Source organism: Typopeltis vanoorti, chromosome 6 (assembly GCF_054136105.1).
Source record: "Typopeltis vanoorti isolate ZY-2024b chromosome 6, IOZ_Tvanoo_1.0, whole genome shotgun sequence".
NCBI classification, from domain to species: Eukaryota; Metazoa; Arthropoda; class Arachnida; order Uropygi; family Thelyphonidae; genus Typopeltis; species Typopeltis vanoorti.
Genome location: NC_143554.1, coordinates 42,602,063 through 42,614,529, shown reverse-complemented (window position 1 = coordinate 42,614,529; position 12,467 = coordinate 42,602,063). Strand labels below are relative to the sequence as shown.

At 35.2% G+C, this 12,467-nt stretch overlaps 1 protein-coding gene across 4 annotated transcripts in view; it reads left to right on the top strand.

Annotated features, from left to right (window-relative positions):
• Positions 1-12,467, top strand: part of LOC150105407 (sorting nexin-13-like) — a 599,079-nt gene that overhangs the window by 277,552 nt on the left and 309,060 nt on the right. The window lies entirely within an intron of this gene.

Genomic DNA, 12,467 nt, shown 5'->3' with positions numbered 1-12,467 from the left:
AAATCTAGGCCCTACATCCTTAGGTTCGATGATGCCATTTGGTTGTGAAGACCTATAAACAAATCCCGTCTAGGATCCAAAGAACCTTTATCATGACTTTTCAACTGAAGGTGAGTTAGCCAGTCTCACATGGAGCAGAGGGGTTTTCTAATGGAAACTCAGGTTTTTCATCCCAGGCAAACCAGCCATTAGAACATACGCAATTAACATACATTATACATTGGCCTCATAGCCTGAGTTGCTTCGGCCATAAATCTAAATAAACCGAGTCAAATCCTATGTCCTTATTTACCATGCTCTTACACAACTTTCAGAGGTGATCGCTTATTCTCTCCTTATCATTGTCTCTTGTCAGATGTCATCTCCTTCTAGGAGGCTGACTACCATGAACTTCCACCATGTATGGTTTTGTGCTTCTCTTTTACATTCTTCATAGGACAAAAAGGTCCAGTTCTTAATATTTCCCATCCAATCTGTTCTTTGTCTTCCTCTTCTTCTTTTTCCTTGTATCATTCCTTCTATATAAGTGTCTTTTTGTAGGGATTCATGCCTTAGTATGTGACCAAGGTTTTCCTTTTCTGAATGGTTTTCAACGGAGTCCTATCTTCTCCAATCTTCTCTAATATTTCTAAATTAGTTTTTTGGGGCAGTCCATGAGACTAAGAATTCTTCTGAGGATCCACATCTCAAAGGCTTTTAGTTTATTTTCACAATATTTTGAAGTTGAAATTAAGTCCATATTTTTCAATTAGTTTCAGCATCTTTTCTAGTAGGTTTTGAAGATCTTTTTTATTTTCAGCTAGCAGTACTATATTGTCTGCATATCTTAAGCTGTTTATATTCCTGCCGCCTCCTATGCTGACTCCTTTAAATTCTTCTAATTGCTGGAAGATATTTTCAGTATAGAGGTTAAACAATATAGGAGAAAGAACACAGCCTTGTCTGACACCCTTCTTTACTGGGAATTCCTCCGAGGTTTCTCCTAATATTTTTATTGAGGCATTTTGCGTCCAATATAGATTTATCAGTAATCTGGTATCTTTACCATCTACTCCTAATTTTCTGATGCATTTGATTAGTTGTTCATGTTGTATATTGTCAAAGGCCTTTGTGTAGTCAATAAAACAAAAGTAGACTTCTTTCTGCTTCTCCAGATATCTTTCTATAATAGTTCTAATGTTGAAGAGTCCTTCTCCCTTTATTTTCCTGAAAACCAGATTGTGTTTCATTAATTTCCAATTTGATTTTATGTTTATTTCTTTCTAGGATGATATATAATGTAACTTTTGCTATCTGACTGATCAGACTGATTGTTCTGTACTCTTCACATTTGATTGTCTTCGATTTTTTAGGTGATAGGAATGTTGAGTGCTTAAAATCTTTTGGAAGGTGTCCAGTTTCGTATATTTTGTTACATATGTCAGTCAGTGATCTTATAGCCTTTTCATCTAAAGCCTTTAGACATTCTGTCAAAATTCCATCCATTCCTGGAGCTTTTTCTGGTTTCAGTTACCTAATGGCATTTGTTACTTCCCAAGTAAGAATAGTAGGCCCCTCCAAATCTTCTTGCATCGGCTTATTTATTCTATCATCATTGTAGAGTTTCTTTGAATACTCCATCCATCTATCCCTTATTTTGTCTTTCTCCATTAGGATGTTTCCTCTGGTAGCTTCACTGTAATGAGAGATCCCCTTTTGCAAGATTTGCCAGTTAGCTCCGTAACTTTTTCCTGAGGTTCTCTGGTTTTGTGTGCTTTTTGTCCGGAAGTTCAATTTCCTTGCATTTGTTGTTGAGCCATCCTACATTCTTTCTTGATCTCCTTAAGTTTTTGTATTCAGGACGATTTTTGTGTTTCTTTCTTTCCTCCATCATTTTCAGTATCTTGTCATTCATCCAGTTTTTACTCATCATCTTCTCAAATTGGGGAATTGTTTGTTTTACTGCCTTTTTTATGCCCTCTTTAAATTCCTGCCATCTATCCTCGATCTCATCTTTAGGGTGAGGATACTTGGTGGAATCAGGAACGTTAACAGCAGTGGATTGTGCCAGTTCCTTTAAAATATTATCTTGTATTTCTTGATTTTTAAGGGAGCCAAGATCATATTTTTCTATATTTATAGGTTTCATTGTTTTCTTTAATTTTATTGCTGCTTTAATAACCACAGGGTTGTGGTCTGATCCATTATCAGTCCTTAGGTTTGTTTTGGCTTGTAAGATGTTATTCTGGAATCTTTTTTTAATCATTGCATAATTAATCTGGTTCTTACAGCTGTCTCTGGGACTTTTTCATGTGTAAAGTCAGAAATAAAGTATTTGTTATTATTAGATTGTTTTCTTCAGAGAACTGTATTAACTTTTCTCCTCTTGGATTTCTATGTCAGATCTCTTACTGCATGGGAAAGTAGGTCCTGGTTTTCCATGCAGATCTTTTCTGAGTCTACTTGAGCATTCAGATCTCCCATAATGATAGTTATGTCATCTGATTTAGCATTGTTACGTGCATTTTGAATGTTTTCATAGAAACATTCTACATCTTCATCTCGGTAATCAGAAGTATTTGGACAATAAAAATATTAAAAGGTTGAACTACAATTTTTAATGCACTTATGGGCCAAAATCCAAGTAAGGATTGTGCAATCTTATTTTTAGTACAGGTGCTACCCCATTCCTATGACTGTCTCCACATGAGTATATAATTGAATGGCTCTTTCTGTTTATTTTTCCATTAGTCCATTTGACTTCACTGATACCAGCAATGTCAATTTTCATTGCTTCAAGTTCTTGTATAAGGTTATCTAACTTCCCAGCTTCATATAAGGTCCTTACATTCCAAGTTGCAAGCTTTAAGAGAAGATTTTTGGTTTTCAGACATGAAGGATCAGTAGATACCCTCTCTAGAGGGTTTAAGGTATCTTTGTCATATGCTATTTTCATAGTATCTGTCTTACGTTCCCAGTTTCTTTCTCTTCTTCCTGTAATGTTTCCAAGAGACAAAAGTTGCAGACCTTGCTTCTATTGCTTAAATCTGACATGGTTCTCTGTTTCATGGTTTACTATGGAAGGTTACGTGGTGAGGTTCCTGTCTCTTCCATGCTGACTGGCCACATCTCTGTTTTGTCTCGGAGTATGCCGGACTATGTCACATAGTTTGCTGTCATGCCTTCATTACCATTGTCAAATTAAATTTTGGCCATCTTTTAACTCTGCCATTCCATCTTCAAGTGCAACAAGGAGGAGACACTCTCCTTCACTACAGCATAAAATGCTGATGCCCTCACTTAGTTTTGCATGCCGGTCGATGCAAGGTCCCAGGGTGTGGCCGCTGGGACACTCTACCAGCTACTTGGAGCTGGTAGAGTGTCCATAAGTGAAAGTTGCATGAGCAGTGGGGACCAATTCCACCCAGCCACCAAATATTTTGATGCGACTGCTGAGCAGGCAGAGGTGCTACCCATACCTTACACCCCTCCTTATCATTACATATTTTAAAAAAAATTGTCAATCTTATAGACTCCCTTTAGTAACTAATAAATTTTTAGTATATCCCCCTCTTCTGCCTCTAAACTTTGCATTCCACACAATTTGAATCTGTCCTCACAGGGAGCATCCACAAACCTGTCACCAACTTTGTCACTTGTCTCTGGATCCTCCCCACCACCTCCTTATCCTCAACACAGAAGCTCTTGACTTCACATGAGTTGCCTCAGTATCCAATGCAGAAACATTATGGAAAGAGCCATTACCTAGACTGGTGTCAGCCTTTATTGAGGTCTAGTCATCAGGTGCCAGATTCAGGAAGATACCAAGGTTGAATTGATGAAAAAGTCATATAATTTCCATATACAAGTATCTCACTTGGTATTTGTTTATCATTTTGGATTACTGAGGCAGTTGACACAAAGTCAACGGCTTCTATGCATAAGTAGCCTAGTCACGAAGATACTTCACACATAAAGTTTGTTTGCTTACACCTGGTTAAGGGATTAAACAAGAATCAAAATTTTTGCATATTGTTTCATTAGCTATCATTACCCTCTTTCTTGTCAGTTTGCCCTATCATAGCATGGCAGCAGACTCACAAATTTCATATATTTACTTTGAAATATATTTACTTTCTAACCAAGTAAAAAATCTTTAACATAAACTATGTTAACATAAATTGGAAGAAGGAAACAGGGAGGGAGGAATTGGAATTTGTCCATAACCAAGGTAATCACTTTAATTTCAGTTTTGGAGAGCATCATGCAGTTTTGTTCTGGAAGGTAGCTGTTTGTGTGTGTGTGTATGGAATCAATTAGGAAAGATTATGTATGGAAATATAAAGCTAGTGATTATGACAAACTCAGGAGGCAGATTGGAGTTATGCCGTGACATGACAATCATGCAAGTGAAGGATGTCAGTAATTCTTGAGAAATGGTTAAAGTGTATTTAAGGAAATATCATACTGCATGTCTCCTTTAATGCCCACCTGCTTTAGGAAGATAAATCAGGTGGGAGTTAAACAGATGATTAGCATCATTAAGCATGAGCTGCAAAAGGAGAAAAAAATAATAATTTCTGATATTTATATGGGATGAGAATTTCCCATACTTCCAGGAGAGAGAGATAGAGGTGGTCATCCCACCTCAAAATGAGAAGACAAGTGGAAAATGGCTTTCTTTCTTTCTTGCTTGCTTTCTTTTGAAGAGACATTCATATTTTAAACTGCTTCTATGGAGAAGCCAAGCCTCATTCCATATGAAATTGTGTTTGGTATCAAAACTATATTGTGCAAGTCCAGACTTTTGAGGTTTAAGATGATTATTATTATTGCACGGAATTATTATTGCATGGAGTCCTAAAACTCATTGTGGGAGGCCCATACTATCAACACGATCATACCTTTCCTTGAAACCATTAACAGACAAAGCACTCACCACTGACTAGGCAACTCATTCCATTCATTCATCCCATGGAAGTCATGCATCAAGAGATTTGTACAATGAATGCAAGCCAAGAAATAGACTGTGTTAGATGCCAAATATTTTTCAGCCATTCAAAGTTGATTCGATATCAACGAAACGCTTGCATGAGTATAGATGATTGTTAAATGAGATAAGCAATGATAGAACTATGATAGGAAATATGCAAGAGGAATTCAATCAAGAATATGTATGAATCCTTGAGATAGAAAAACCCCAGAAACCCAAAAAGTAAAAGACAATTGAAGTAGATGATATCTGACCAGAAATGCTCAAATATGCAAGAAAAAAAAAGGAAATAAAGTGAATGTGGGAATTACAGAGTAACTTTCTGCTGAGTGTTCCAAGTAAAATTAATGCATGCATACCTGAGAACAGGCTAATAAATATTGCAAAAAGAGAATCCTGGGTTCAACAATACTTATGGTGGTTGTCAGGATCAGATTTTCCATTTTTTGATAAATAACTAAAAAACTAATGGAATGTATGATAAGAGTAACCACTATCTCCAATCTTATTCATTGTCTATAGGGATAACATTTAAAAAAAAGTGCATTAAAATTAGTGATATCAAAATTACAACATCTGTAAAAAGCTCTCTGCTTTATGCAGAATGTGTATGCTAAATAAATATAATACAACTCTACAGGCATACAACAGGACTACGTGGCAAGGCCTGATGTGGCACATCACTGAGCATTGGAGTGACCATACGGTACCTGTGAATGCCCATTGAACAGGTTGATGGACAGGCATCCATAACTAAATTGAATAATTACAACAAATTTGGAATGAAAATTCACAGTAAAAAATAGAACTATGAAAATGGGAACATTGGAGACATCAGCTACATCCCAAGTGTAGAACCTATAAAAACATTTCAAATATACAGCTACATTGTTTAACGAAGATATTAAGTTAAATATGGAAATAACTAAAGTTGGTATTGTGGAAAGTTTGTGAATTAGCTAAAACAGCGCTTCCCAAACTGTGGGCCACGAAAATGTTTTAAGACTAAGTAGATTTTTTTTTAATCTTAAAAGAAACGTATTTAATTTTTATTATTTCTATTTTGTTTTTATATTTTAATGGACAAAATCAGACATTGGTGTTGGTTCACAAATTTTGCTTCTTGCTTATTTCAGCGCTTAATGAATATTAGTAAATATATGCTTATTCATATAAGTTTCATTTCAAAGGTATTGATAAGATGCACAAAAAATATTACAAATGCAAAATCTTGAATATAAATACAATAAATATTATAATAATATATGTCTGTATTACGATTTTTTTTAGAAGGGGGGGGGCATAAAATATTTTAATTTTTCCAAAGGGGACCTTGGCATCCATAAGTTTGGGAAGCACTGAGCTAAAACACTAAACTCGCAATATACATGACAGTGTTCAACCCAATTTTAACTTATGGATCTTATAGTTGGGCTAGAAATTAAACAGTTGATCAAAGACCGGAGATCACAGTTATGAAAGTCCTGAGAAAAACTAGAGGAATAAACAGATGATATCCATGACATACAGGAATACCTCATGGTTTCGATTATCGCGGCTTATAATTTGATACTAAAATTCCAATTATTGTGCTCCAAATTCGAATTATCGCAGCCACGAGATGTAGCCCACTACATATGAAACCAGTTCGAGCCGCCACTCTCCAGGTATCGCTCTCTTGTAGCACTTCGTTTTTATCCGATGGAGCCTTCTCACCACTTACCAGTAACTATCCACTCTTGCCTGAAGTACATATGGATATTTCTCTTGTTATTTATCCCTGCAATGAATGCTAAAAGAAACGAGGATGATTTCAAGTCTACAGCTATCAAGAAGAAACATAGAGTGATCAGCTTAGGAGATAAGTTGCATATGATAAGTATGAAGCAGGCATAATCAAAGACAAAATTGCAAGAGAGTACGGTCTAAATGAATCAACTGTTTGCCATGTTTTAGACCACGCTGCAAACTATAAGCAACTAGGACAAAGTGCATCGACCTCATCTGTGTCCCAAACTACGAGAACCAGAAGCCATCTTATGATTGAAATGGAAATGCTATTGTCAGTGTGGATAGAAGATTGTAACCAAAAGAGAATTCCTCTTAGTCAAATGACTATAAAAACAAAAGCATTGAATTTGTTTGAAACTTTAAAAAGAAAACAATTAGAAAGCGAAATGATTTGGCATCAGTAGTGGAAGAAACTTTCTCAGCAAGTTCAGGGTGGTTTGATTGGTTAAAAAAGCGATCGAGCATTCATAGTTCGTGTACAAGGTGAAATTGCAAGTACTGATGAAAAAGCAGCAGCTAGTTTTCCTGGTGAATTGCAACAGATCATTGAAGAAGGAAATTATATTGATGATCAGATATTTAATGCTGACAAAACAGGCTTATTATGGAAAAAAATGCCCACTAACACATTTTTAGCAAAAAATGAAAAATCACAGCTTGGCTACAAGGTTTCGAAGGAGCATGTAACACTTTTACTATGTGGCAATACTTCTGGAGATTACAAGATGAAGCCTCTTTATTTATTGTTCACAAAATCCTTGCCCGCTTAGAAGTTTGGATGACAAAAACTATTTTTGAGGATTGGTTAAAAACTGTTTTTGTCCTGAAGCTGAAAGGTACTGCAAGTCATTAAATCTTGATTTTAAAATCTTGTTGATATTAGATAATGCACCTAGTCATCCAACAGCACTGAATGATTTGTGCGAAAATGTAAAAGTTATTTATTTACCACCTAATACCACTTCCATCATCCAGCCAATGGATCAAGGTGTAATTGCATCCTTTAAGGCATATTACCTACGAAGAACTTTTTCACAAGCAATAGAAAAGACTACAGGAGATGAAGCTATGACTTTGACAGAATTCTGGAAGGCATTCAATATCAAAAATTGCATTGAGAATGTCAAGGAAGCATGAAGTGAAGTAATGTCTAGTAACCTGAGAGCGGCGTGGCAAAAGATTATTCCTCATTGTGCAAATGATTTTAAAGGATTTGAAAATGAAGTAACCCATGTTATCAATGACATAACTGAGCTTGGCTTCGATCTAGGACTAAAAAAATTGAAAAAGATGATGTTCAGGACCTGCTTCAGTCACATGATAAGGAGCTGGATAATGAAGACCTAATTAACCTCGAGAGAGAACATGCTTACGATGCTCAAATCGATGATAATGACGAACAAATTGACTTGGCACCAAAGGAATTTACCCTCAAAGAAATGGACAAAATGTTTAGAATTGCTGAAAATTTTAAAGAAAAAAATCTTGAATGGCGATCCTAATCTCATGCAATCACTGAAAGTTCGTCAGGATATTGAAAATTCCATCCGTTGCTACCAAGTTTTATACGAAGAAAAAAGAAAGAAAAAATTCCACCAGACAATTCTACATCAATTTTTACCAAAGAAAGAATAATTGTATGTACTGTATGTACTTCTTATATATAAATAAAGATTAAAGAATAATCTTGTTTATCTTAATGAACCTTCATTTTTTACTTAACACATTTAACACATTTCTTTTTTACTTGATATATAAAATTTAATTAATAGATTTGAAAAATCCTTGGCATTGATCACCCGTTTTACACGCATTATTTATCCCGATTATCGCGGATTCGATTATTGAGGTTTTTTTCGTGGCAACAATAACCGCGATAATCGAGGATTCCCGTACTTATATTAAAAATGAAAATGCTGTCAAAGAATATTATGAATGACTGGAAATTATATTATTGTTTTAATTCTTTATTCAATCATAAAAAAACCAACTTTGCATGTGAAGTATCTTCACGACATAACTATAATATCTGACAATGCTAGCACATGAGCCTAATTTGGATAAAAATGTTAATGTGTATGCAATAAGTCAACAGCCTCTAAATAAATTAGACTAGTTGCGAAGATACTTCACATGCAAAGTTGGCTTGTTTATGATTGAGTAAAGAATTAAAACAATAATATAATTTCCAGTCATTCATAATATTCTTTGACAGCATTTTCATTTTTAATATTTTTTTTGTTTTGATCCTTTACCCAAGTCTAAGTAAACAAAGTGTGGATTTGAATGATCTTCACAACTAGTTTACCTGTATAAAGAGACTGTTGATGCCATCTCAGTATCTCATAATGTAAAAACATTATTGGCTACCAACATAATGCAGAATTCATATATTTTCTATATTCAAGTAGTAAAATTGTGTATCACCATATTATGAAATATTCCGAGATCAGAGATAGGTGTAGAAAGTTTTACCACTGGGTTACAGTATTCTATTTGAGAAGCAATTATATTCTTCTTTTCATTGTTTACCTAAGGGTAAGCAATCAAAGTTCCTGAGTGAAGTATTTTTGCATTTAGTACTTGTTTATAGAGGCTGTTGAATTTACATCAATTAACTTAGTATCCCATATTGCAAAAACATTTTGGGAAGACCTTAACCATTTTCTACCTTTGTTGAGGTCTCATTAGCAGGAGCTAGACTTAGAAGACACCAAGAATAATCAGTGCAGGAGCCATATGTTTTCCATATTCAAATAGTAAAACAATGTGTCACCTGACTCTAACTATACAAGTGAGACATAAATAAGGGTCAAAAACTGCTCTGGGTATGACCCTTCCCATAATGTTTTTGCATTATAGAATACTGAGATGATTTATGTGAAGTAAACAGCCTCTATATATGAGTTGACTAGTCATGAAGATGCATCATAATCAGACTTTTTGTGTGTGTTTACACTTGGGCAAAGGATTAAAGTGAGCAGCAATTATTAAGCAGCAAAATTAAAGTATAATATAATTTATAGCCCAGCAATAAACTCTACAACTATCTCTGATCTGGTGCATTTAATAATATTAAGATACACTATTTACTAGCAATACGTAGTCTATATTTGATTGTAAGTCAGCAGTTAGAATTGAAGGGAATACAGGAAAATGGTTTGATGATCAGCAGTAAGACAGGGATGGGCGTTATCTTCACTCTTATTCATCATCTATATGGATCACTGTGAAAGAAAGTGGTATTACACCTGATATTGGAATTGCAGCTATCAAACTTAGCTATTTGCTTTATGCAAGTCTCCAGGTTTCTCTAAATTGAATAACAGCTGTAACATATTACAGGTAAGGAGAAAAATCAGCAATAAAAAAATAAAAAAAAACTAAGACTATCAAAATAGGCAGGAACATAGAAAACATCAGCTATATTCTGAATGGAGAACCTATTGAACAAGTAAAATATTTTAACTATTTAGGCACAGTTTTTAGTGAAGATGGCAAATTAAATTTGGAAATAGACAACAGAACAAGCAAATCTGGTACGGTGGATAGCCAGTTGAATAAATGTATATGGAATAAGAGAGAGAAATTAGCCAAAACACCAAACTAGCAGTATACAAGACAGTGTTCAAACCAGTTTTAAATTATAGATCTGAAAATTTGATTAGAAATAAAACTTTCGATCAAAGACTGAAGACCACAGATATGAGAGTTCTGAGAAAAATTCGGAGAATGAACAGATGGCATCAATGGTATAATTGTATTAAAAATGAAGACATTAGAAAGGAACTTGACATTGTTACATACTAGGAAGTGTCAGCAGAATTAATTTAAGGGGGTAAAGCCACTTAAACAGAATGGGAGAGGAAAGGTTAGCAGCAAAACAGGCGTTTGATGACATAAGCTGTGAACAGCTTATGTTTAAAATAAAAATAAAAAATAAAAAATTCAAAAACAATCCATGAAGGTTTCAAAAAACTTTTGAACCTTCATGGAATCACAAGACTCAATGTGGGAGGTCTATCATACCACCCCTTAAACTCATTCACTGTCTGCATTCTCAACCCCCTCTCAAGCAATGTTTCTTCCATGCATCTTCCACTCTCCATGCAAAAAACTTTCTTCCTACCCTGTTACTCAGTTCTTCCTTTTTTTGCAGTTTCCAGAAATCATTCCTTGTCCTTCTTTTCTTATTCTGCCACATATGAAAAATCTCCTCACTGTCAGTTCTGTAAAACCTCTGAGCAGATTTTTTGACAAACTTTATTCACTAATTCAGTATTCACATACAATGGTGAGAAGTAATGAAAAGAATGGCTTTTCCTCTACACACTATCAGGTTGATAGCCAACTTGTACAGGGAGCAAGAAGTCATGGTAAGAACAGATATTGGATTAACTAGCTTCAGGTGGGAAAGGAGTTAGGCAAGGATGTTTACTTTCTCCTAACTTGTTTAGTATATATGCGGAGGACTTCTTGAACTTATCCAATGCGTGAAGCATTGGATAAGCTCAAGACAGGAATTAGGATAGGTGGTAGATTGATCAGTAATCTGAGGTATGCTGATGATACTGTACTCCTTTGTAATGACAAGGGAGAACTAGGACAAATTCTTGATAAAGTTAACAGGATCAGTAATAACAGAGGACTTCAACAACTCAATCCTAGCAACACAAAGATTATGGTTCTCAAAGAACATACAAACAGGAAAGCCCTTTAGAAATAAGTGTGCCTTAATGGAGAAAGAATTGAGGAAGTCAGCAAACTTGAGTACCTGGGATCCATTATTATTGTGAAGAATTGCTATTCAGAAGATGTCAGAAGAATTGGAATGGCTAAAACAACAGTCAGAGACTTGTCTAAAATCCAGAAGGATGGATTTATCTCCATGGGAACAAAGTTGAAGATTTTGGATGCAGTTGTTTTTCCAACAGCGACTTGGAACCTAAAGAAATCAGAAAAGAATAGCTGCTTTCGAGATGTGGTGTTACAGGAGGCTTTTGAGGATATCATATACTGAAAGGCCTACAAACAAATGGATGTTAGAAAAGATCAGCAGAAATGTATAGCTCCTTGAGTATATTGACAGAAGAAAGTTAAAATATTTTGGACACATTGAAAGGATGGAGGGAGGATTTCTCAGAACAGTAATAGAAGGTAAAGTTCCTGGAAAAAAAGGAAGGGGAAGGCCATCAATGAGATGGATGGATGGTGTGTGTGTGGAGTGACTTAACTTCAGAGAGTTGAAGCCTCCAGAAAAGCACACAACAGGACTACATGACGAGGCTTGGTGTGGCACATCACTGAGCATTGGAGTGACCATACGGCATCTGTGGATGTCCATGTGAACATGATATTCACTAATTTGCACCCCTTCAATATATGTAGTTAACGTACATTGTTAAAATGTTAACAGTTTTTCACTAATTATCCTGATTTCATTTGCCATCATTTGAAGGATTATTTCTTCCTCCCTCTTCAAATTTATATGGAATAAGAGAGAAATCAGCCAAAACACAAAACTAACAGTATACAAGATTCTGTTCTAACCAGTTTTAAGTTATGGATCTGAGAAACTCATTCTCAAACCTCTTCAATACTCATTAAACCAGATGTGAGCAAAGTAAACCAGATGTGAGCAAAGTAAACCAGATGTGGTCTGATCTGGACTTCGTGCAATTGAACTACCACACTCTGGCCAGTG